At 40.2% G+C, this 21,032-nt stretch overlaps 1 protein-coding gene across 13 annotated transcripts in view; it reads left to right on the top strand.

Moving 5' to 3' along the window:
- The window catches only part of PDE1C (phosphodiesterase 1C), a 610,522-nt gene that overhangs the window by 366,583 nt on the left and 222,907 nt on the right, over positions 1 to 21,032 (top strand). The gene's annotated exons all lie outside the window — the stretch shown is intronic.

Here is a 21,032-nt window from a genome sequence, read left to right as displayed (position 1 = left end):
ACCTCCTTAGGTAGTTTTATTCCTATGTATTTTATTCTTTTTGTTGCAATGGTGAATGGGATTGTTTCCTTAATTTCTCTTTCTGATCCTTCATTGTTAGTGTATAGGAATGCAAGATATTTCTGTGCATTAATTTTGTATCCTGCAACTTTTCCAAATTCATTGATTAGCTCTAGTAGTTTCCTGGTGGCATCTTTAGGATTCTCTGTGTATAGTATCATGTCATCTGCAAACAGTGACAGTTTTACTTCTTCCTTTCCAGTTTGTATTCCACTTATTTCTTTTTCTTCTCTGATTGCTGTGGCTAGGACTTCCAGAGCTATGTTGAATAATAGTGGCGAGAGTGGACATCCTTGTCTTGTTCCTGATCTTAGAGGAAATGCTTTCAGTTTTTCACCATTGAGAATGATGTTTGCCATGGATTTGTCATATATGGCCTTTATTATGTTGAGGTAGGTTCCCTCTATGCCCACTTTCTGGAGAGATTTTACCATAAATGGGTGTTGAATATTGTCAAAAGTTTTTTCTGCATCTATTTAGATGATCACATGGTTTTTATCCTTTACTTTGTTAATATGGTCTATCACATTGATTGATTTGCGTATATTGAAGAATCCTTGCATCCCTGGGATAAATCCCACTTGATCATGGTGTATGATCCTTTTAATGTGTTGTTGGATTCTGTTTGCTAGTATTTTTGCATCTATATTCACCAGTGATATTGGTCTGTAATCTTATTTTTTTTGTAGTATCTTGGTCTGGTTTTGGTATCAGGGTGATGGTGACCTCATAGAATGAGTTTGGGAGTGTTCCTTCCTCTGAAATTTTTTGGAAGAGTTTGAGAAGGATGGGTGTTAGCTCTTCTCTAAATGCTTGATAGAATTCACCTGTGAAGCCATCTGGTCCTGGACTTTTGTTTGTTGGAAGATTTTTAATCCCAGTTTCAATTTCATTATTTGTGATTGGTCTGTTCATATTTTCTATTTCTTCCTGGTTCAGTCTTGGAAGCTTATACCTTTGTAAGAATTTGTGCATTTCTTCCAGGTTGTCCATTTTATTGGCATAGAGTTGCTTGTAGTAGTCTCTTAGGATGCTTTGTATTACTGCGGTGTCTGTTGTAACTTCTCCTTTTTCATTTCTAATTTTAATGATTTGAGTCCTCTCCCTCTTTTTCTTAATGAGTCTGGCTAATGGTTTATCAATTTTATCTTCTCAAAAGACCAGCTTTTAGTTTTATTGATCTTTGCTCTTGTTTTCTTTGTTTCTATTTCATTTATTTCTGCTCTGATCTTTATGATTTCTTTCCTTCTACTAACTTTGGGTTTTGTTTGTTCTTCTTTCTCTAGTTCCTTTAGGTGTAAGGTTAGATTGTTTATTTGAGATTTTTCTTGTTTCTTGAAGTAGGCTTGTATAGCTATAAACTTCCCTCTTCGAACTGCTTTTGCTGCATCCTTTTGGATCGTTGTGTTTTTGTTGTCATTTGTCTCTAGGTATTTTATGATTTCCTCTTTAATTTCTTCAGTGATCACTTGGTTATTTAGTAACGTATTGTTTAGCCTCCATGTGTTTGTGTTTTTTACATTTTTTTTCCTGTAATTGATTTCTAATCTCATAGCGTTGTGGTCAGAAAAGATGCTTGATATGATTTCATTTTTCTTAAATATACTGAGGCTTGATTTGTGACCCAGGATGTGATCTATCCTGGAGAATGTTCCATGTGCACTTGAGAAGAGAGTGTATTCTGTTGTTTCGGGATGGAATGTCCTATAAATATCAATTAAGTCCAACTTGTTTAATGTATCATTTAAAGCTTGGTGTTCCTTATTAATTTTCTGTCTGGATGATCTGTCCATTGGTGTAAGTGAGGTGTTAAAATCCCCCACTATTATTGTGTTACTGTCGATTTCCCCTTTTATAGCTGTTAGTCCTTGATCATTATGTAGTGTCTTTCCTTGTCTCTTGTAACATTCTTTATTTTAAAGTCTATTTTATCTGATATGAGTATTGCTACTCCAGCTTTCTTTTGATTTCCATTTGCATGGAATATCTTTTTCCATCCCCTCACTTTCAGTCTGTATGTGTCCATAGGTCTAAAGTGGGTCTTTTGTAGACAGCATATATATGGGTCTTGTTTTTGCATCCATTCAGTGAACCTGTGTCTTTTGGTTGGAGCATTTAATCCATTCACGTTTAAGGTAATTATCGATACGTATGTTCCTATTACCATTTTCTTAATTGTTTTGGGTTTGTTTTTGTAGGTCCTTTTCTTCTCTTGTGTTTCCCACTTAGAGAAGTTCCTTTAGCATTTGCTGTAGAGCTGGTTTGGTGGTGCTGAATTCTCTTAGCTTTTGCTTGTCTGTAAAGCTTTTGGTTTCTCTGTTGAATCTGAATGAGATCCTTGCTGGGTAGAGTAATCTTGGTTGTAGATTTTTCCCTTTCATCACTTTAAATATATTGTGCTACTCCCTTCTGGCTTGTAGGATGTCTGCTGAGAAATCAGCTGTTAACCTAATGGGAGTTCTCTTGTATGTTATTTGTTGTTTCTCCCTTGTTGCTGTAAATAATTTTTCTTTGTCTTTAACTTTTGTCAATTTGATTACTGTGTCTCTTGGTGTGTTTCTCCCTCGGTTTATCCTGCCTGGGACTCTCTGCAGGACTTGGGTGGCTATTTCCTTTCCCATGTTAGGGAATTTTTTGACTACAATCTCTTCAAATATTTTCTTGTGTCCTTTCTGTCTCTCTTCTCCTTCTGGGACCCCTATAATGTGAATGTTGTTGTGTTTAATGTTGTCCCAGAGGTCTCTTAGGCTGTCTTCATTTCTTTCATTCTTTTTTCTTTAGTCTGTACTTTATGGCAACAGTGAATTCAACCATTCTGTCTTCCAGGTCACTTATCCATTCTTCTGCCTCAGTTATTCTGCTATTGATCCCTTCTAGTGTATTTTCCATTTCAGTTATTATATTGTTCATCTCTGTTTATTTGTTCTTTAATTCTTCTAGGTCTTTGTTAAACATTTCTTGCATCTTCTCCATCTTTGCCTCTGTGCTTTTCCCAAGGTCCTGGATCATCTTCACTATCATTATTCTGAATTCTTTTTCTGGAATGTTGCCTATCTCCACTTCATGTAGTTGTTTTTCTGGGATTTTATCTTTTTGCTTCATCTGGTATATAGTCCTCTGCCTTTTCATCTTGTCTATCTTTCTGGGAATGTGGTTTTTGTTCCACAGGCTGCAGGATTGTAGTTCTTCCTCCTTCTGCTCTCTGCTCTCTGGTGGATGAGGCTATCTAAGAGGCTTGTGCAAGTTTCCTGATGAGAGGGACCAATGGTGGGCAGACCTGGGTGTTGCTCTGGTGGGCAGTGCTAAGTAAAACTTTAATCTGCTTGTCTAATGGTGGGTGGGGCTGAGTTCCTTCCCTGTTGGTTGTTTGGCTGAAGTGACCCAGCACTGGAGTGTACAGGCTGTTTGGTGGGGCTAATGGTGGACTCTGGGAGGGCTCATGCCAAGGGGTACTTCCCAGAACTTCTGCTGTCAGTGTCCTTGTCCCTGCGGTGAGCCACAGCCACCCCCGCTCTGCAGGAGACCCTCCAACACTAGCAGGTAGGTCTGGTTCAGTCTCCTATGGTGTCACTGCTCCTTCCCCCCTGGGTTCTGGTGTGCACACTACTTTGTGTGTGCCCTCCAAGAGTGGAGTCACTGTTTCCCCCAGTCCTGTTAAAGTTCTGCAGTCAAATCCTGCTAGCCTTCAAAGTCCGATTCTCTGGGAATTCCTCCTCCTGTTGCCAGACCCCCAGGTTGGGAAGCCTGATTTGGGGCTCAGAACCTTCATGCCTGTTGGTGGGCTTCTGTGGTATAATCCAGTTTGTGAGTCGCCCATCCAGCGGTTGTGGGACTTGATTTTATTGTGATTGCACCCTTCCTACTGTCTCATTGCACTTCTCCTTTGTCTTTGGATGTGGGGTACCTTTTTTGGTGAGTTCCAGTGTCTTCCTGTCGATGATTGTTCAGCAGTTAGTTGTGATTCTGGTGCTCTCGCAAGAGGGAGTGAGTGCACCTCCTTCTACTCTGGCATCTTGAACCTATCTCCTCTATTCTGTTTCATTAACATACAAAATGTTGACTGTGACCCAGCAAACTGATGTTCTTATTCACTGATGGGTGGCACCCCATAATTCGAAAATTACTGATGGTGATTGGTGGGAACTGAGTATAAGAGCATAAACTGTATCCTTTTGTGGATATATTTGAATGTCCATGTCCAGCCTGAGTGCATTAATAAACCCAGGTGCCATATTATTTTTCTGTGGCTAACTCAATATCCTTTCTGGAGTCTCTAGATTTTCCTCTGACCTGAGTTAGATGCAAGTCATTTCAACACCTCTCTAAGGTCTGTGGGTCAAGCCAAAGGAAGTAACCCACAGAGAACGAACCAGTTGGAGTTGCACAGTGAAGGCCCAGGGCCCTTGGCCTTCGCCTGCCTACATGGTGCAAGGTGAGGGCGTAAGTTATGGGAGTTGACTGTGTCTTGGGAACCACTTCTTACTGTAATAAGCCCTTGACAATCTGCGTTCTTTGGGACTTCAGAGTAGATAACAGCAGTAATGGAAAGCAAGTTTTGTTTTTTTTCCTTTGCCAAAGTACTGACGAGGGAAGGACATTTATCCCTTTAATGACAAAGGGAATTGGGCTTCTCTGATGCACAGGGTGGCATGACATGCTTGCTGCTAACATATTCCATATGTGTTCTTCACCCTGCCTTCCAGACTGTAAGTTCGTTAAAACTACTGAATGAATTCCAGGGTAGGGAAGATTAAGCTGTAATTTACTATATTTCATGGCTCGCTTCTCCCTTTTCTTTAAGCTCATTCAGCTGTGGCTGAGTCACAACGAGACAGCAAATTCACCACAGTGCATCCCACATCCTAAGACAGCTTTGGGAACTGACGTTTGGTTCTGCTGGGATGCAATCAAGAGAGATACAGCCCCTCCCCTCTTGCTTCTCCCTGTCTGTGGGTTCTGTCCTCAGTTCACCGTGGGAAGGTCTTAGAGTTGTCAGCTGGTCTCAGTTGAGGATGAGTTTTGAGAAGTCACCTTCTGAATGGATTGTGCTGGTAATAGAGCTGCTGTTTTCCAGTTCATGGCCTGGTCTTGCCCATCTCCATCTGTTTGCTTGTTAGTCCTTTGTATACCCATGCTTTGCTGCCTCATCTCTCTTAGACACTCTGCAAGCAGCACATCTCAAACTTTAATGTGATCATCTGGCAAGGTTGCTAAAATGCAAATTTTGATCTAGTAGGTCTGGGGTAGGGCCTGAGACTCTGAATTTCTAATGGATGATGCTGGTGCCCCGGGTCCTTGGCCGTTCTGTGAATAGCGAGACTCAACAGGTTGGTGTGTAGATGGCTGAGAGGACGCTGTCTGTGTGTGTGTTTATCGTTTTCATAACGATATATATGTGACTATGGGGTGGTAGATTTTAATCTATGAGAAGAGAATCAGGACTGATCATTCCTTCTAGGTAGAGTTGCTCTGTACCCTCCAGTCTGATCACTTCTCTTTATGCATTCATCTTGTATTTCACATGTGCCTTTTGGGAATAAAGGTCCTGTTTCCTGGCAGTGGCTGTCTCCACACACCCTTGGCAGTGAATGGATTCACTGTGACCCCGATTCTTGCCTTGCAGTTGTGAGGAGCATAATATGCCCAGGTGGCAGAGAGATGGGAAAACTCTCAGGGTGTGAGAAATTCTTGATAGTGACACATTAAACCAGAAAAAAGCAGCCTAGCCTTGTTGTGAAGTTCCTGCTGATCTGAGACAGAGCCTAACACTCAGTCGAGTGACAGCAAGTAGCTTTGTTTTCCTCTTTAAGCCCTGGGGTTTCCACTCCTCTTCAAAAAAACCCCTCAATGCAGCCTGTTTTCTCCAGGACAGCACATGGCTTTTCTAACTAGTTATGGCATCCTAGATTTCTGTAACACATGCAGTTATAATGCAACACACCACCACCATCAATTTAGGAGGAATCTTAAATCTTATCTGTTCTTTTGACCTTGCTGTAGCTTTGGTCCTAGAAGGAATCTTAGATACCATCTTGTTCAGCCTCAGGTGAGGCAAAAAGCTCATATGGTGAAGGGTTGTGCCCAAGGTCATACAGCCTTGCATCTCATCTCCTGACTTCTAGGAAAGTAGAGAGCTCACTTCACAGCCTCTTGGTGTTTTTCCACCAAGCAGAGCTGCTCCTCCAATACACACCTGTGGCTTCTGCTCTTTGGTGCCTCTGACAACGTCTGGATACAGAGCCTCCTTGCCCACCTCCTCCCACTTTCACACCCCCTGCTCTGTACCTGCCCTTGGACCTTGTGATGATGGTGGTGGGGTTTCCCTTTTTTTGCCATACCACATCTCCACACTGTGCCCTTACGTCTGTTTCCTGTGTCCTGCCAACTCTATTGATTCTGCTTATCCATCAAGACCCTGGTCAAATTCAACTTCTTCCTTGAACCCAAGATCACTGGGCTGGGTGTCAGAAGCCCTGAGTTCTAGTCTCTACCCAAAATAAGCTATGTGGCATGCACAAAATCTTTGGACCTTTGTGCCCCAGTTCCCTCCTATGACAAAGGAACTGGCCCTTGATATTTCTCTGATTTCGCGATACTCCAGTTCCACACTAATCACTCCTTTCTCAGAATAGTGGCGCTTCTCTCAACTAAACTCGAGTTTAGATTTCCAGCTCTACTATTTATCACTGTGTGGCGTTATGCAAGTTGTTTAATCTCTGGGTCTCCATTTCATCATTAGTAAAAGATGGGGCTGTTAGGAGGATTAAATGCATAGTAAAATTATCTAACGCATATTAACACTGTTAAGATAATTTTTTTAAAAAGTAAAATTATAACTCATTCATAAGTAAAATAAACATGTGTTAAAGATTTTCTCATTAACTCATTATTAATGAGGGAACTGGTAAGAAGTTACAAGCAGTTCAGATGACAATCCAAAGAATAGACACATTTATAGATTAGAAATGTGCAAATGGCCGGGCAAAACTTCTTTCACCATGGAGGAGGGAAGTCGACTGATTCTCCACCAGACAGAATGTATTTGCATGTCTATAGACAAGGATTATTTTGTATTATTATCAGTTATCCACAGTTTACAAAGTTGTAAAGTAGCTCAGAGGCTATGTGGGATGTGCCTCTTGTGGTGAGGACAGAAGCAAGAGAAAGACAAACCACTTGGTCACCTTTAAAGCTTTTACTTCGTTGCAGTGTATGTCATAACTCACATTCCTTTGGATAAAACAAATCTTATGGCCGAATCCAACATCAGTGGATGGAGGAGTGTAGTCCTCCCGTGGAGGGAGAAGAGGTCCGTATTAGCAAATGACAATAGCGTCTTCAGCAGTTAGCATTTCTTTTATAAATTCTTAATCAGATTTATTATAAATTCTAAATTGGGTTTATTATAAAGTTGATCAAAGATGATGAAGAGCTGTGAATCACAGTTGCAATCTTGCATCAAGCTCATCTGGTTTATTTCTCCATTTTATTTTTATTTCATAGTATCACCAAGACCCTGATTCATACACAGATATGTAGAAGCATACTGATGTGTTCAGTTTTACATGAGAAGACTTGCAGAGATCTGAATTTTTTTAAATAACAATTCAGAGGAACTACTTCTCTGTATTCAGAATCCATCCACATGTTCAAATACACACACAGATATAGTGGGAGAAGCTTTATTCTTAGGTGAGCACAAACAGCTAAGCATGAGTATGGTGGGTTCTAATGTATTAAATTTTGATTTTGGATAAGCACATTTGAGGGTGTGCCTTGTTGTTTTAAATTCTTTTTTTTCTCTGCAAGTAAAATATGAATACATTCTCTATAAAGAAATTAAAATATTGCTGAGAAGGCTGAAGTGTCCAATCTCCTTTGACTCCCTGTCTGTCCCTTCAACCATCCTTCTCCCAGATTCCTCCTCAGTATAACTTTCATCAGCATGGGATGTATACATATTTTATATAATAGGTATTTTTCTGCAACTTGCTTTTTCTACTCAATGATATCTTGGAAAGTTCTATATGTCAGCTCATAACAATTTACCTCTTTAAAAAAATTCATAATATGGGTAATCATAATTAATTGGGGTGTTCTCCTAACGATAGGCATTTAGGTTGTTTCTGGTTCTTTGCTGGGATGAGTTATGCTGCAATGAAATAGGAAGGCCCATTATGTGTTTATTAAGCGACAGTCTTTAAAATGCACAAATGCAATGGCTAAACTCTGCTTTCTTGTTCTTTCAGATGTATTGGTGCATGTAATTAAGGTTCATTGCTCTGAAAACCCCTTTTATAACATTTACACAGTTTTTTAAAACCCAGGTCACATTACCTGTTTGGGTAAAAGTCATTCAGTATGAACATCCTGCTCTTAAACTCTTGATTCCTTGAATTTATTTGTATGAAATGATGTTATATCTGCCCTCCACCTCAGCTTTCTCTCCTCTGCTCCTTTCCTTTCCTCTCGCCTCTCACTGCGCTTACATCTTACATCCACTTTTTATGCAGGCCCCAAACAGCATTGCACATGATATTTCTTTTTTTTTTTTGCACGGTGCGCGGGCCTCTCACTGTTGTGGCCTCTCCCGTTGCAGAGCAAAGGCTCCGGACGTGCAGGCTCAGCGGCCATGGCTCACGGGCCCAGCCGCTCCGCGGCATGTGGGATCTTCCCGGACCAGGGCACGAACCCGTGTCCCCTGCATCGGCAGGCGGACTCTTAACCACTCCGCCACCAGGGAAGCCCCCTGCACATGATATTTCTTGATTTATTCTGCATCTTGAAAATCTGTAGATTATTGTTAAGACAGAACTATGTACAACATCACTATGAATCACAAAGATAAAGTTGAGATGAGAAATTCTTTGCTTTTTCAAACAACATGGGAAGAATATGAACTGGAAGTAAAATTAATAATAATAAAAATTGAAGTTGAACTGGTTTTCACACTAAAATAGATCTTAACCTTTTTTTAAGGTTTGCATAGATTGAAGCAGTGACTTAAGTCTATTACTGCTTCCTCTGGTGAAGTCCCTGTAGCAAGAATAATGACATGTATGAAGAGATTCAATAAGTGTATTTGAATGAATAAATTAATATTTGAGAAGGGGAAGCTTGGGACCGTTTAGATTTCCACTGAAAGTCAAAATATGTGCTGTTCAGTATGGTAACCACTAGCCACATGTGGGTATTGATCCCTTGAAATATGGCTGCTGCTGCCACATATTAAAATGGTAAACATTTGGCTACATTGAGTTAAATAAAATATACCATTAGTATTAATTTCATATGTCTATTTTTTAAAATGTAGGTACTAGGAAGTTTAAAATGCCGTCTGTGACAGGCAGCATCTGTCTATTGGACAGCACTGCTCTAGCTGTTAACTGACCAGGACTGCTTTTGCATCACCCTCTTTGTTAAGGACATACTTAAATTCTAATCCTACCTTTAGTCCCTAAAGGTGATTAAGTCAAAATCCCAAGAAGACTTGCTTATTCTTTCTTTCCGATTAGTTTTTGAAGATTTAATGAATGTGGTTTCAGTGTAAGACTTATTATATTTTTGCTGCTCTGAAAATGTAAAGTGAAGAATTTGAGGAAATGGTAATCACTACATTAGCCTAACAGATAAAAAACAATTCCTTTTCCAAGTTTTCCTGCAGTAGTTTGTAATGCAGCTCATAGCAGTGAGGCTCATTTTGATAGAGAATCAGAGTTGTGGTTTTTGATTGATAAAAACTCCCTCCTTTAGCCTCTTTACCATTTTTTTATGGGCTCCTTTGCCTTCGCAAAGAAAACTGAAGCAGTTGCATTCATTTCTGACCTACTTGAAGTCTTATAGTTTGCCACATCTGGTAAAACCAGCATTCCTTTAGAGTGCTATAACTTAGTATCTATTCGAACACACACATAAACACACAACACACCACTAATTTTGTATGTCAGTATTCTTGTTTCGGTTTGGCTTTGTCAGTCTCTGAAGTGTTTTTTTTTTTTAATCAATAAGCTTTATTGTTTTAAGTGAGTTTTAGGTTCACAGCAAAACTGAATAATGGAACACACAGGGAGTTCCCACATACCCCTACTCCTACGTACATACAGCCTCCCCACTCTCAATCAAGGAACCTACACTGACACGTCGCTATCATCCAAAGTCCGCAGTTGACATTGGGGTTCACTCTTGGAGTTGTTTTTTCTGTGGGTGTGGACAAATGCATACCATTCATTACGGTATCATATAGAGTAATTTCACTGCCCTCAAAATCCTCTGTGCTCCGTCTATTCATCCATTCCTCCCCCAACCTCCGGCAGCCACTGATCTTTTTACCGTCTTCATAATTTTGTCTTTTCCATAATGTCATATAGTTGGAGTCAGACAGTATTTAGCCTTTTCGGATTGGATTCTTTCATTTACTAATATGCACTTAAGTTTCCTCCGTGTCCTTTCATGGCTTGATAGCTCATTTCTTTTTAGCAGTGAATGATGTTTCACCGTCTGGATGTACCACAGTTTATCATTCACCTACTGAAGGACACTTTGCTGCTTCCAAGTTTGGGCGATTATAAATAAAGCTGCTGTAAACATCTGTGTGCAGGTTTTTGTGTGGATGAGTTTTCCATTCATTTGGGTAAATACCAAGGAGCATAATTGTAAGATGAGCATATTTAGTTTGGTAAGAAATTACCGAACTGTCTTCCAAAGTTGTTGAACCATTTTGCATTCCCACTAGCAATGAATGAGTGTTCCTGTTTCTTCACATCCTCTCCAGCATTTGGTGTTATCAGCCTTCTGGATTTTGGCCATTCTAATAGGTGGGTAGTGGTAACAGTTGCTTTAATATGACCAGATCAGTGAGTGATTCGGTTGGAATTCTGTTGTCCCAGCAGAATGCTGTTCTTAGAGGGATGAGGTATGTTCTTGATGTTCTGAGTTGGACAGTGAGTCCCTTCTGTGGTGGCTATTGAGAGAGAAGAGAAGGTGGCAGACCAGAAGTCGGGGCTCCCACATTTCACCCAGAATTGCAGGTTGTGGCCACCTCTGCTCTATGGGTGAACATACGTATAGCACAGGCTGTGGACCTGGCAAAGGAAAAAGTGGGAATTCTGAGTCTAAGCTGGAGGCAGCCTTTGTTCTGTTTGGTGCTGTGTTCATTCTGACCACAGTTTCTGAATTGTTCCGTTGTGTGTGTGCATGTGTGTGCATGTAGGGGAATACTGGTTACTTCAACATGCAACTTTTGTTTTCTGAGAGCAGCTTGTGTAACCAGCTGTCGGTTGGAGGGGTCTCATTAGTGGAGCAAATTCCCGGGACGTTATTACAAGGAAACGCACTGCCAGGGCTTGGTTGGCCTGAAAAGACACAGCTATGTAGGTGTTCTGATCCTACCCCTTCTGATCAAAAAGAGACTGAAAGAGAACGTGCTCCCCTGTGAACAGATCGGTGGAGGGGGGCCTCCACCCTGACTGTGTGACCTTTGCCTGTAAGAGTGGATTGGGAACTGCATCCGTAACATGAGTGCTGAATGAGTAATTATAGGCAAGCCAGTCTGAGTCAGCCAATAATTGACCTTAACCATCCTTTCCCCACTGTGGTGAAATCTCACCCATGGCGAACCTACCTTATGGCTCTGCCTCAGTTCTGACGCGATTAGAATTGGCTCACCTGGAGCTGCTGTTCCCGCTCTCCCAGGCACCTCCCACTTCTGCCAGGCTCCGCTGGTTGTCTGTCCCGTCTGGGAAGCCTCAGCCAGCCCTGCTGGCATCAGCTGCTCGTGCTCTGAGTGGTAGCAGGCGGCCGGCTCAGTGACGTCTTCACGCCGTGAATACATACACGCCCCTGCTTCCTGTCTTCATGCTCCTCGGTTTCTACTGAGTGTCCCTCCCCACTCCCTACTGTTGTACTCCACCTCCACCTCCTCTCCACCCCCTGGCCCCCGGCCTTGGGTTTCAGTCTGTGCTTGTGTCTGACCTCTCTCTTATACTGTCTTTTTGGTGTCTAACATACAAATTAATGTAAAGAAGTAGGCACATTTAGAGATGGGAAAGTGTTTTCTGAAAAGATGGCAACGTGATACGAAGATGACTCTCAGTGTGCTGCCCATTTTCTGCTGCGTCTGCTTTGACCCTTGAGGTCAGCAAGGACCCAGTGACCTTGGGATATTTGCCTCTCCGTCAGCTGATCCTGGGACCATTTCCTGCTTTGCTGGTCCTTGACCTGCTCGACTGTGACATTTTAAGCCCCCTGGATGGATTCCCTCGTTGGGTGGGTACTTGAAGGCATCGCTTTTCTAGTGTTCTGTTTGCCATCTGCACAGGTTATAATAATTCACTGAAAGGAACAAAAAGGTGAGGGGAGATTATATTCACTGAGAGAAGGGGAATTGCGGTTACCTTGGGAAGAAGACAGAGGTAGAGAGCTTAGGTGTTAAATGTTCAAAGCATGGCTCTTGTTAAAGTGCTATAACATTTCAGCCCCGTGGCTGAATTGTGTATGGGATTCTGTGCTTCTGAGAGCTTATAGAACTGTGACTCTGTAGTTCAGTGATTAAACTTAGGCATACTTATAACAGATGTGCCTGGATGAAATGAGCTCTGATTTTATGTTTAACCTTTGCTGTCTCTGATGGTTGTTGAAGGAAGAAGAAATAATTCTATCAAGAAATAAGGTCATGCAATAAGAGAATAAGGAAAGAAGAATAAAATGATAGAGAATTTTCTTTTTCTTTTTTTATGCTTACTGGAAGAGAGTGAATACTTACTGATTCCCAAGCTCTTAGTAAATGCCATGGATGTTTCTTTAATTTGCACAACTACCTTACAAAGTTGATGGTAGTGTCCCCATTGTATAAAGGTATACTGAAAACTTAAGACAACTTTGTAACGTTCTCCAAATCAGGTTTTCATCAATTTTAGATCTGCTAGGGATGTTGCACATCTTCCTCCCTTTTCCCTCTCTCCCTTCCTTTCTTCAAAAAGCATTTACAGTCAGCCCTGCATATCCGTGGGTTCTGGATCCATGGATTCAACCAGCCATGGATTCATCCCACAGATGCAGAACCCGAGGATACAGAGGGCCAACTGTACTACATCATGTTACATAAGGGACTTGAGCATCTGCAGGTTTGGTGTCTGTGGGGGGGATCCTGCAATCAATCTCCCCCGGATACAGAGGGCTGCTGTATTTTGTACATTAATCTGCGCTCAGTACTGGATTTAGTACTGTTGGAGTTCAGTAGAAGTGATCCTCTGACACATTCTGATATGAATTGACCATATATTTAAAAATTTTTTAATTTTTAAATAATAATAGATTCATAGGAGGTTATGAGGAAATGTACAGGGAAGTCCTGTGCATCCATCTTCTAGCCTCCCCCAGAGTTAACATCTTATATGACTATAGCATGATATCAAAAGTAAGAAATTAACATTGGTACAATCCGTAGAGCTTATTCAGATTTTATGCATGCGCTCATTCACGTGTGTGTGTGTGTAGCTCTATGCAGTTTTGTCACATGTATAACCTCGTGTAATGACCCCCACAACCAAAAGGCTGTTGTACCATTACTATGAGACTCCTTCATGTTATTCCTTTATAGCTATATTCATCTCCTCTCCTCCATCTCTCATCCCTGGCAACTACTAATCTGTTCTTCATCTTTATAGTTTTATTTAATGAGGGTTCCATAAATGGAATCATACAGCATGTATCATTTTATGACTGGCTTTTTCTCCACTCAGCACAGTTTCCTTGGGTTCATGTAAGTTGTTGTGCATGAGAATACTTCCTTTTTATTGCTGAGTAGTAGTTCATGGTACGGATGGACCGCAGTTTGTTTAATCATTCACTCATTGTAAGATGTCTGGGTAGCTTCCAGTTTGGGACTATTACAAATGAATCGGCTATGAACATTTGTGTACATAAAAAAGAGATTAAGTTCTTCTGATGTATGTTTAAAATTTTATTTGAACTGAGGCATGAAAATAAATCGTCATGTTGTATAGGAAGTTTGACGTAGAGTGAAAACTCCATTAGAACTTGATAGTGGCTGAGGTGGTTTTTCAGCAAATATAATCTTTTTGTGTGTGCGCGTGTGTGGTATGCGGGCCTCTCACTGTCGTGGCCTCTCCCATTGTGGAGCACAGGCAACGGACACGCAGGCTCAGCGGCCATGGCTCACGGGCCCAACCGCTCCGCGGCATGTGGGATCTTCCCGGACCAGGGCACGAATCCGTGTCCCCTGCATCGGCAGGCGGACTCTCAACCACTGCGCCACCAGGGAAGCCCAGCAAATATAATCTTTAACAAACATCACTGTCAGAAGAGATTTCCCCCATTGTAAGCTGTATGTTAAAGCTTTCACTAATCTCACCGGCTTTTATATGATTTTGCTTTATCCATCTTACTCTAGAGTCAATATTTCTGCCAGGACCAGTTGTGCAGCGGCGTGTCCTATTTCTTAGTTCTTTAATAGAAATAACTCAGCCATAAAAGCCAACAGGAGAAGTACTTCGTTGACCCATTGGTTGGCCAGTCTTTAACGTGTACGTGTAATAAATGGTGGGGAACAAACAGGCAAGTGGAAGAATAGGAACAGAGCCTTTTTTGTTGACTTTTAAATGTTAGAAAATATCAGAAATAAAAAGAAAGGCACGGAAAGCAAACTCACACTGGATTTCTGTATTGGTAACAGGAAAATAACAATCTATTTCATATTGATTTCCCATATCCTTGGGGTTCAAATAAAATGGCATGCAAATGTGAAATAATTAAAATTGTCATTCTTTTTTTATTGTAGTACAGTTGATTTACAATGTTATGCTAGTTTCAGGTGTACAACATAGTGATTGAATATTTTTATAGATTATACTCCATTTAAAGTGGTTATAAAATAATGACTACATTTCCCTGTCTTGTACAATATATTCTTGCTGCTTATTTATTTTATACATAGTAGTTTGTGTCTCTTAATTCCACACCACTATCTGGCCCCTCCCTCCTTCCCTCCCCTAACTGGTAGCCACTAGTTTGTTCTTTATATCTGTGAGTCTGTTTCTGTTTTGTTTCATTAATTTGTTTTATTTTTAAGATTCCACATATAAGTGATAACACAGACTATTTGTCTTTCTCTATCTGACATTTCACTAAGCATAATACCTTCTAGGTCCATCTATGTTGTTGCAAATGGCAGAATTTCATTCTGTTTTATGGCTGAGTAATATTCCATAGTATATATAGATCACATCTTCTTCATCCATTCGTCTGTTGGTGGACACGTAGGTTGCTTCCATATCTTTGCTATTGTAAATAATGCTGCTATGAACACTGGGGTGTGTGCATCTTTTTGAATTAGTGTTTTCATTTTCTTTGGGTATATACCCAGCAGTGGACTTGCAGGATCGTATGGTAGCTCTGTTTTTACTTCTTTGAGGAACCTCCATCCTGTTTTCCATAGTGGCTGCACCAATTTACATTCCCACCAATAGTGTACTAGGGCTCCCTTTTATCCATATCCTTGCCAACATTTGTTATTTGTAGACTTTTTGATGATAGCCATTTTGACAGGTACAAAGTGATATCTCATTGTGGTTTTGATTTGCATTTCTCTAATAACTAGTGATATTGAGCATCTTTTCATGTGCCTCTTGGCCATCTGTATGTCTTCTTTGGAGAAATGTCTGTTTAGGTCTTCCACCTGTTTTTTGATTGGGTTGTTTGGGTTTTTTTGATATTGAGTTGTATGAGCTGTTTATATATTTTGGATATAAACCCCTTATCAGTCATATCATTTGCAGATATTTTCTCCCATTCAGTAGGTTGTCTTTTCATTTTGTTGATGGTTTCCTTTGCTGTGCAAAAGCTTTTAAGTTTAATTAGGTCCCATTTGTTTATTTTTGTTTCTTTTGCCTTACGAGACAGATCCAAAAAAATATTTCTGTGATTCATGTCAAAGAGTATTCTGCCTATGTTCTCTCCTAGGAGGTTTATGGTTTCTGGTCTTACATTTAGGTCTTTAATCCATTTTGGGCTTATTTATTTATTTTATGTTTCTTTGGTTGTGTTGGGTCTTAGTTGTGGCACACAGGATCTTCCTTGAGGCATGCCAGACCTTTTGTTGCAGTGCGGGCTCAATGTTGCAGCGTGCAGGCTTCTCTCTAGCTGTTCCATGCAGGTTTTCTCTTCTCTAGTTGTGGTGCATGGGCTCCAGAGCGTGTGGGCTCTGTAGCTGTGGCATGTGGGCTTAGTTGCCCTGCAGCATGTGGGATCTTAGTTCCCTGGCCAGGGATCGAACCCGAGTCCCCTCAATTGTAAGGCAGATTCTTTACCAGTGGACCACAGGGAAGTCCCTTGAGTTTATTTTTTATTTTATTTTATTTTTTTTTGCAGTACGCGAGCCTCTCACTGTTGTGGCCTCTCCCGTTGCGGAGCACAGGCTCCGGATGCGCAGGCTCAGTGGCCATGGCCCATGGGCCCAGCCGCTCCGCGGCATGTGGGATCTTCCCGGACCGGGGCACGAACCTGCGTCCCCTGCATCGGCAGGCGGACTCTCAACCACTGCGCCACCAGGGAAGCCCTATTTTTTTATATGGTGTGAGAAAATGTTTTGATAAAATTTCATTCTTTTACGTGAAACTGTCCAGTTTTCCCAACACCACTTACTGAAGAGAGTTTCTTTTCTCCATTATATATTCCTGCCTCCTGTGTTGTAGATCAATTGACCATGAGTGTGTGGGTTTATTTCTGGACCCTCTATTCGGTTCCATTGATCTGTGCGTCTGTTTTTTTGCCAGTACTGTGCTGTTTTGATTGTAGCTTTGTAGTATAGTCTAAAGTCAGGGAGTGTGATACCTCCAGCTTTGTTCTTTTTTCTCAAGATTACTTTGGCATTCCTTTTTTTTAAATTCAAGTAGACCCAATTTGATGGAAGGAGCCTTTCCCAAAAGATCCCTTACAGAGAGATAGAAGTGTAATTTGCAATTGACATCAGCAGATTGATAGTAGAAGCCATATTCATATTCCTTGTTTATTGTTAAAGTGCCAGGCCTAACCTAATTCATTTGTTTATTCATTTGTTCACTCATTCATTTCCTTACTCATTCAAATGGTCTCCCAAATCATTAGTAATACTTCTGCTATATCATTATAAGCCTGGATACTAAAGGAACTCCTTTCTGTATTCTATACTCCCTGAAAATACTTTATTTCCCATCCTGTGATTTCTCACATTCATGACTTCTGCTTGGATTACATTTTCCCCTTATGATCACTTGTCTGAATTCTACCTGTTCTTCAAGGCACCTCAAATGTTTTCTCTATTGACTTGCTCCTGATCTCTCTTATCTAGAAATTACATAACTTTCTTTTGATTTTCCCCAACATTTTATCTGTAGCCCTTTAATATTTTCTACTTTGTATTATGATTATTTATGTACATTTCACATCTTTGCTACCTACTGTTAATTGCTTGAATGCTGAATTCATGTTTGATTCTTCTTAGTATTTATTTGTTCTTTCCTTCTCTCCCTTTCCTTTCTTCCTTCCTCCTTCTTGCTCTTTCTTCTGCTGTTTCTTCCATGTCTCCCTCTGTTTCATTTTTTTCTCTCTTATGGGTATTCATTAAATATTTGCTTACCACCTGCTATGTGCCAGAGACTATAATAGGGGTTTTGGGTGGAGAGAATAAAAACAAATACTAGGTCCCTGGGTTAACTTGATTATATATTTAAGTTACACATTAGGAATAAAAAAAAATCTGATTGGTATATTGAGAGATCAGGGACATATTAAAAGAGAGAGTATGGAATATTCCTCTTCAGAAATTTTACCCAAAGGTAAATTGTTTTTTTCCTGAGAGAAGGGCATGTAAATGGAGTCTTCCTTAAATAGGACCAGTTTCGCTCCTAGATTCAGGATTCTGTGAGTTGAAGAAAAATTATTGTGTTCCTAAGTTTTGTTGACAGACATCAGGAGAGTGTTAGCTGATGATAAAAATTGAAAATGTCAAATAAAACATGACTGGATTTCAAATTATGTGTTAAAATAACTTTTATTGGTACATAAAATGCTTCAGCCAAGCATTTTGGAAGCTCTGAAAATGTAAAAAAGATAAGAGGAGGTAGAGAATAAGCATTTGTTTTGCTTATCACTTACCTGTATGGTATCTGATGTTGTATCTTGTCCCCTGATGGAGGTGCTTGATAAATGGTAGACAGGAATTGTGTCTATAACAGGTAGATGTGTTTTCCTCATGGCATCCTCTAACTCTTCTCTAAAAAAGTTACTGTGGAAAAAACATACCCCAAACTGAGAACTTTCACTGAGTATAATTTGTTTAAAGAGAAGTCAGCAAGGTAGGGATTTCTAGGGAAATGTCTGCAAAGCTGTCAGAAGTTGAGTGCCCTGGATTTCAAGAAAAAAATTGTAAGGAGACTGAATAAGTCCATTTCTAAACAACAAAGTCTCGGGGAAATGTTCCTTTCAGTGAAGCTTGAGGAAGGCCTATGGAACGATGAATGTGGGAATCTCAAGGAGATGGGCTGAGAAAGTACAGATTCAGGGCAACCTTTGATGACTGGCTTCATTCACATGGGATAAAATGGACAGTGAGGCTACCAGTATAACTGGATCATAGTGCAAGATAGGAAGGAATGTAGAGGGATGGATTGAGGAGCTCTTTCTAAAATTCACTTATATGTCCTCCTCCGATGTTAGTTTTGTGGAGTTTTTCTTCTGCGGGTAATTGGCCTCTGTCCAGAGCAAAGCATTTGGCAGCGGAGAAATATAGCTGCCCCCCCCTGTCGCTGGTCATAAGAGTTTTACCAGATCGAGGGTACAGAAATTACTGCAATGCAAAACATGACTTTGAATTTTATGTTCCTGGCAGTCACGAGGAAAACAAACACTATAGGATCTGTACTTTGTCAGGAAGATTTTGATTTGCTCCCCAGAGTCAAATTTTAGATTTGTGTAAAATTCGTACAACACAGACTGAACTCTTTTGGGCCTTGTTTGAATACAGTCTATCCTTGTACAAATTGCCTGGATTTGAGGCTCTGGTGTGCTTTTCCGAAAATGTAACTGCAGTTTTACTCTAAATGTTTTTACTCTGTAAAACCAAGAATCTGTGTTTTTTTTCTGTCTTTATTTTAAAATATCTCCAAATTTCTGTGCTTTTAGATCTATGGGATTTGTCCTAAGTGTCCAATTTTGAGAAAAGGATCTATTAAAATTTTGGTATTTTGGAAGTCCTTGTATCACTGTATGTGCTTACTATTTCAGAAAAACAAATCCAGAATTTATAAAATTAAATTACCTTCTTTTGGTTTTTGTCCACAGAAAAAATATGGGGAATTTCTGTATGTTTATTTTTGGTTATTGTTTTAGGTGTAATGAAAAGGTGCAGAAATTGTAAATGCGTTGGTGGATAAGCTACCTGGGAGTTGCTGGTCCCCTTTTGGCTAGCATAGCTGCTCCTTGAGTTATTAGAATTTCTACGAGTGTATTCACATATAGCAAAATGATTATAGACTAACATTTGTATTGCACTTTTGAAAGGCGCCCTAGTGAGTGGGACCTGGGTCTGGCTCATGGATTAGGATTTTCCTTTTAGTGCTTGCTTTTTAAAAACACAAACCTCATCAAAGCGCTATCTGACTCAACATCCCTCAGTGATTTCCCCCTTCTTGAGATAAAAGGATTTCTTCACTTGTGCTTTGAGCTACAGCCATTCTGAAATACTTGCATCCCCTAAATGTTTCTGGGTGTGTTTTACTTAGGTGTGTTTGATTTCTCCCCTTCCTCTAAAATGCACAGGCTGGAAGCACTCTTTGCTGGGACCTGCCTGTACTTCCTGAGTAGAAGTGTGCTCTTCCTGTGGGTGTGGCCCTCACTAGAGGCACTTGCCACGTGGGCCTGATGTCACTTGCATTCTTTTTGTCTCCCTGCCCAACTACGTGTTTTTATGGCAGCGGATCTGTTGGTTTCTTTATATCCCAGCACCCAGGACAGTGCTTGGCACATAGCCTCGCTTAATATTCTTGGGATGAAAGCTCATCGAAGGAGCACAAAGGGCTAGGATGTCTGTGGGCTAAGGAAGGAAGAGCAAATCCTTCAGTGGTCAGGCCATAAGTACCCAGGCTGACCAAGCTCACCACTGTGGTCTTTCGTGTTTGGCTTCTTTCAGTTAGCATAATGTCTTCAAGATTCATCCATGTTGTAGCATGTATCAGTATTTTATTCCTTGTTATTGCCAAATAATATTTCATCTAATGGATATATCATTATCCGTTCATCAGTTGGTAATGAAGACTTTATCCGTTCATCAGTTGATAGACATTTGGGTTGTTTCCACATATTGGCCATTATGAATAATGCTGCTGTGAACATTCCTCTGTAAGTTTTTGTGTGGACTATTTTTAATGTTTTCATTAGGTGTGTATTTGCTGAGTCATGTGGTAACTCTATGTTTAACATTTTGAGAAATTTCCAAATAGTTTTCCAAAGCAGCTGTATAATATTACATTCCTATCAATGAGGAATGTGGGTTTCAGTTTCCTCACATTATCAACAATACTTATTATCTGTTTTTTTGGATTGTTGCCATCCTAGTGGTTGTGAAGTGGTATCTCATTGTGGTTTTGATTTGCATTTCCTTAATGGATAATTATATTGAGCAGTTTTTCGTGTGCTTATTAGCCATTTGTATATTTTCTTTGGAGAAATATCTATTCAGATCCTTTGCCCATTTTTAATTTGTTTAAATTTGTTTTTTTAATTATTAAGTTTTAAGAGTTCTTTATATAGTCTGTATACAAGTTCCTTATCAAATATATGATTTGGAAATATTTTCTTCCATTCTGTTTGTTGTCTTTTCTTGATGATATTCTCTGAAGCACAAAGGCTTTCAATTAGTCCTGTTTTTCAGTTTTTTTGTTTTGTCACTTATGTTTTTGGTGTCATATTTGAGAAAATGT

This window comes from Monodon monoceros, unplaced genomic scaffold (assembly GCF_005190385.1).
Source record: "Monodon monoceros isolate NGI ecotype Baffin Bay Population unplaced genomic scaffold, NGI_Narwhal_1 Super_Scaffold_2, whole genome shotgun sequence".
NCBI classification, from domain to species: Eukaryota; Metazoa; Chordata; class Mammalia; order Artiodactyla; family Monodontidae; genus Monodon; species Monodon monoceros.
Note: the sequence above shows the minus strand (reverse complement) of the source record. Positions and strands in the feature narration are given on the sequence as shown.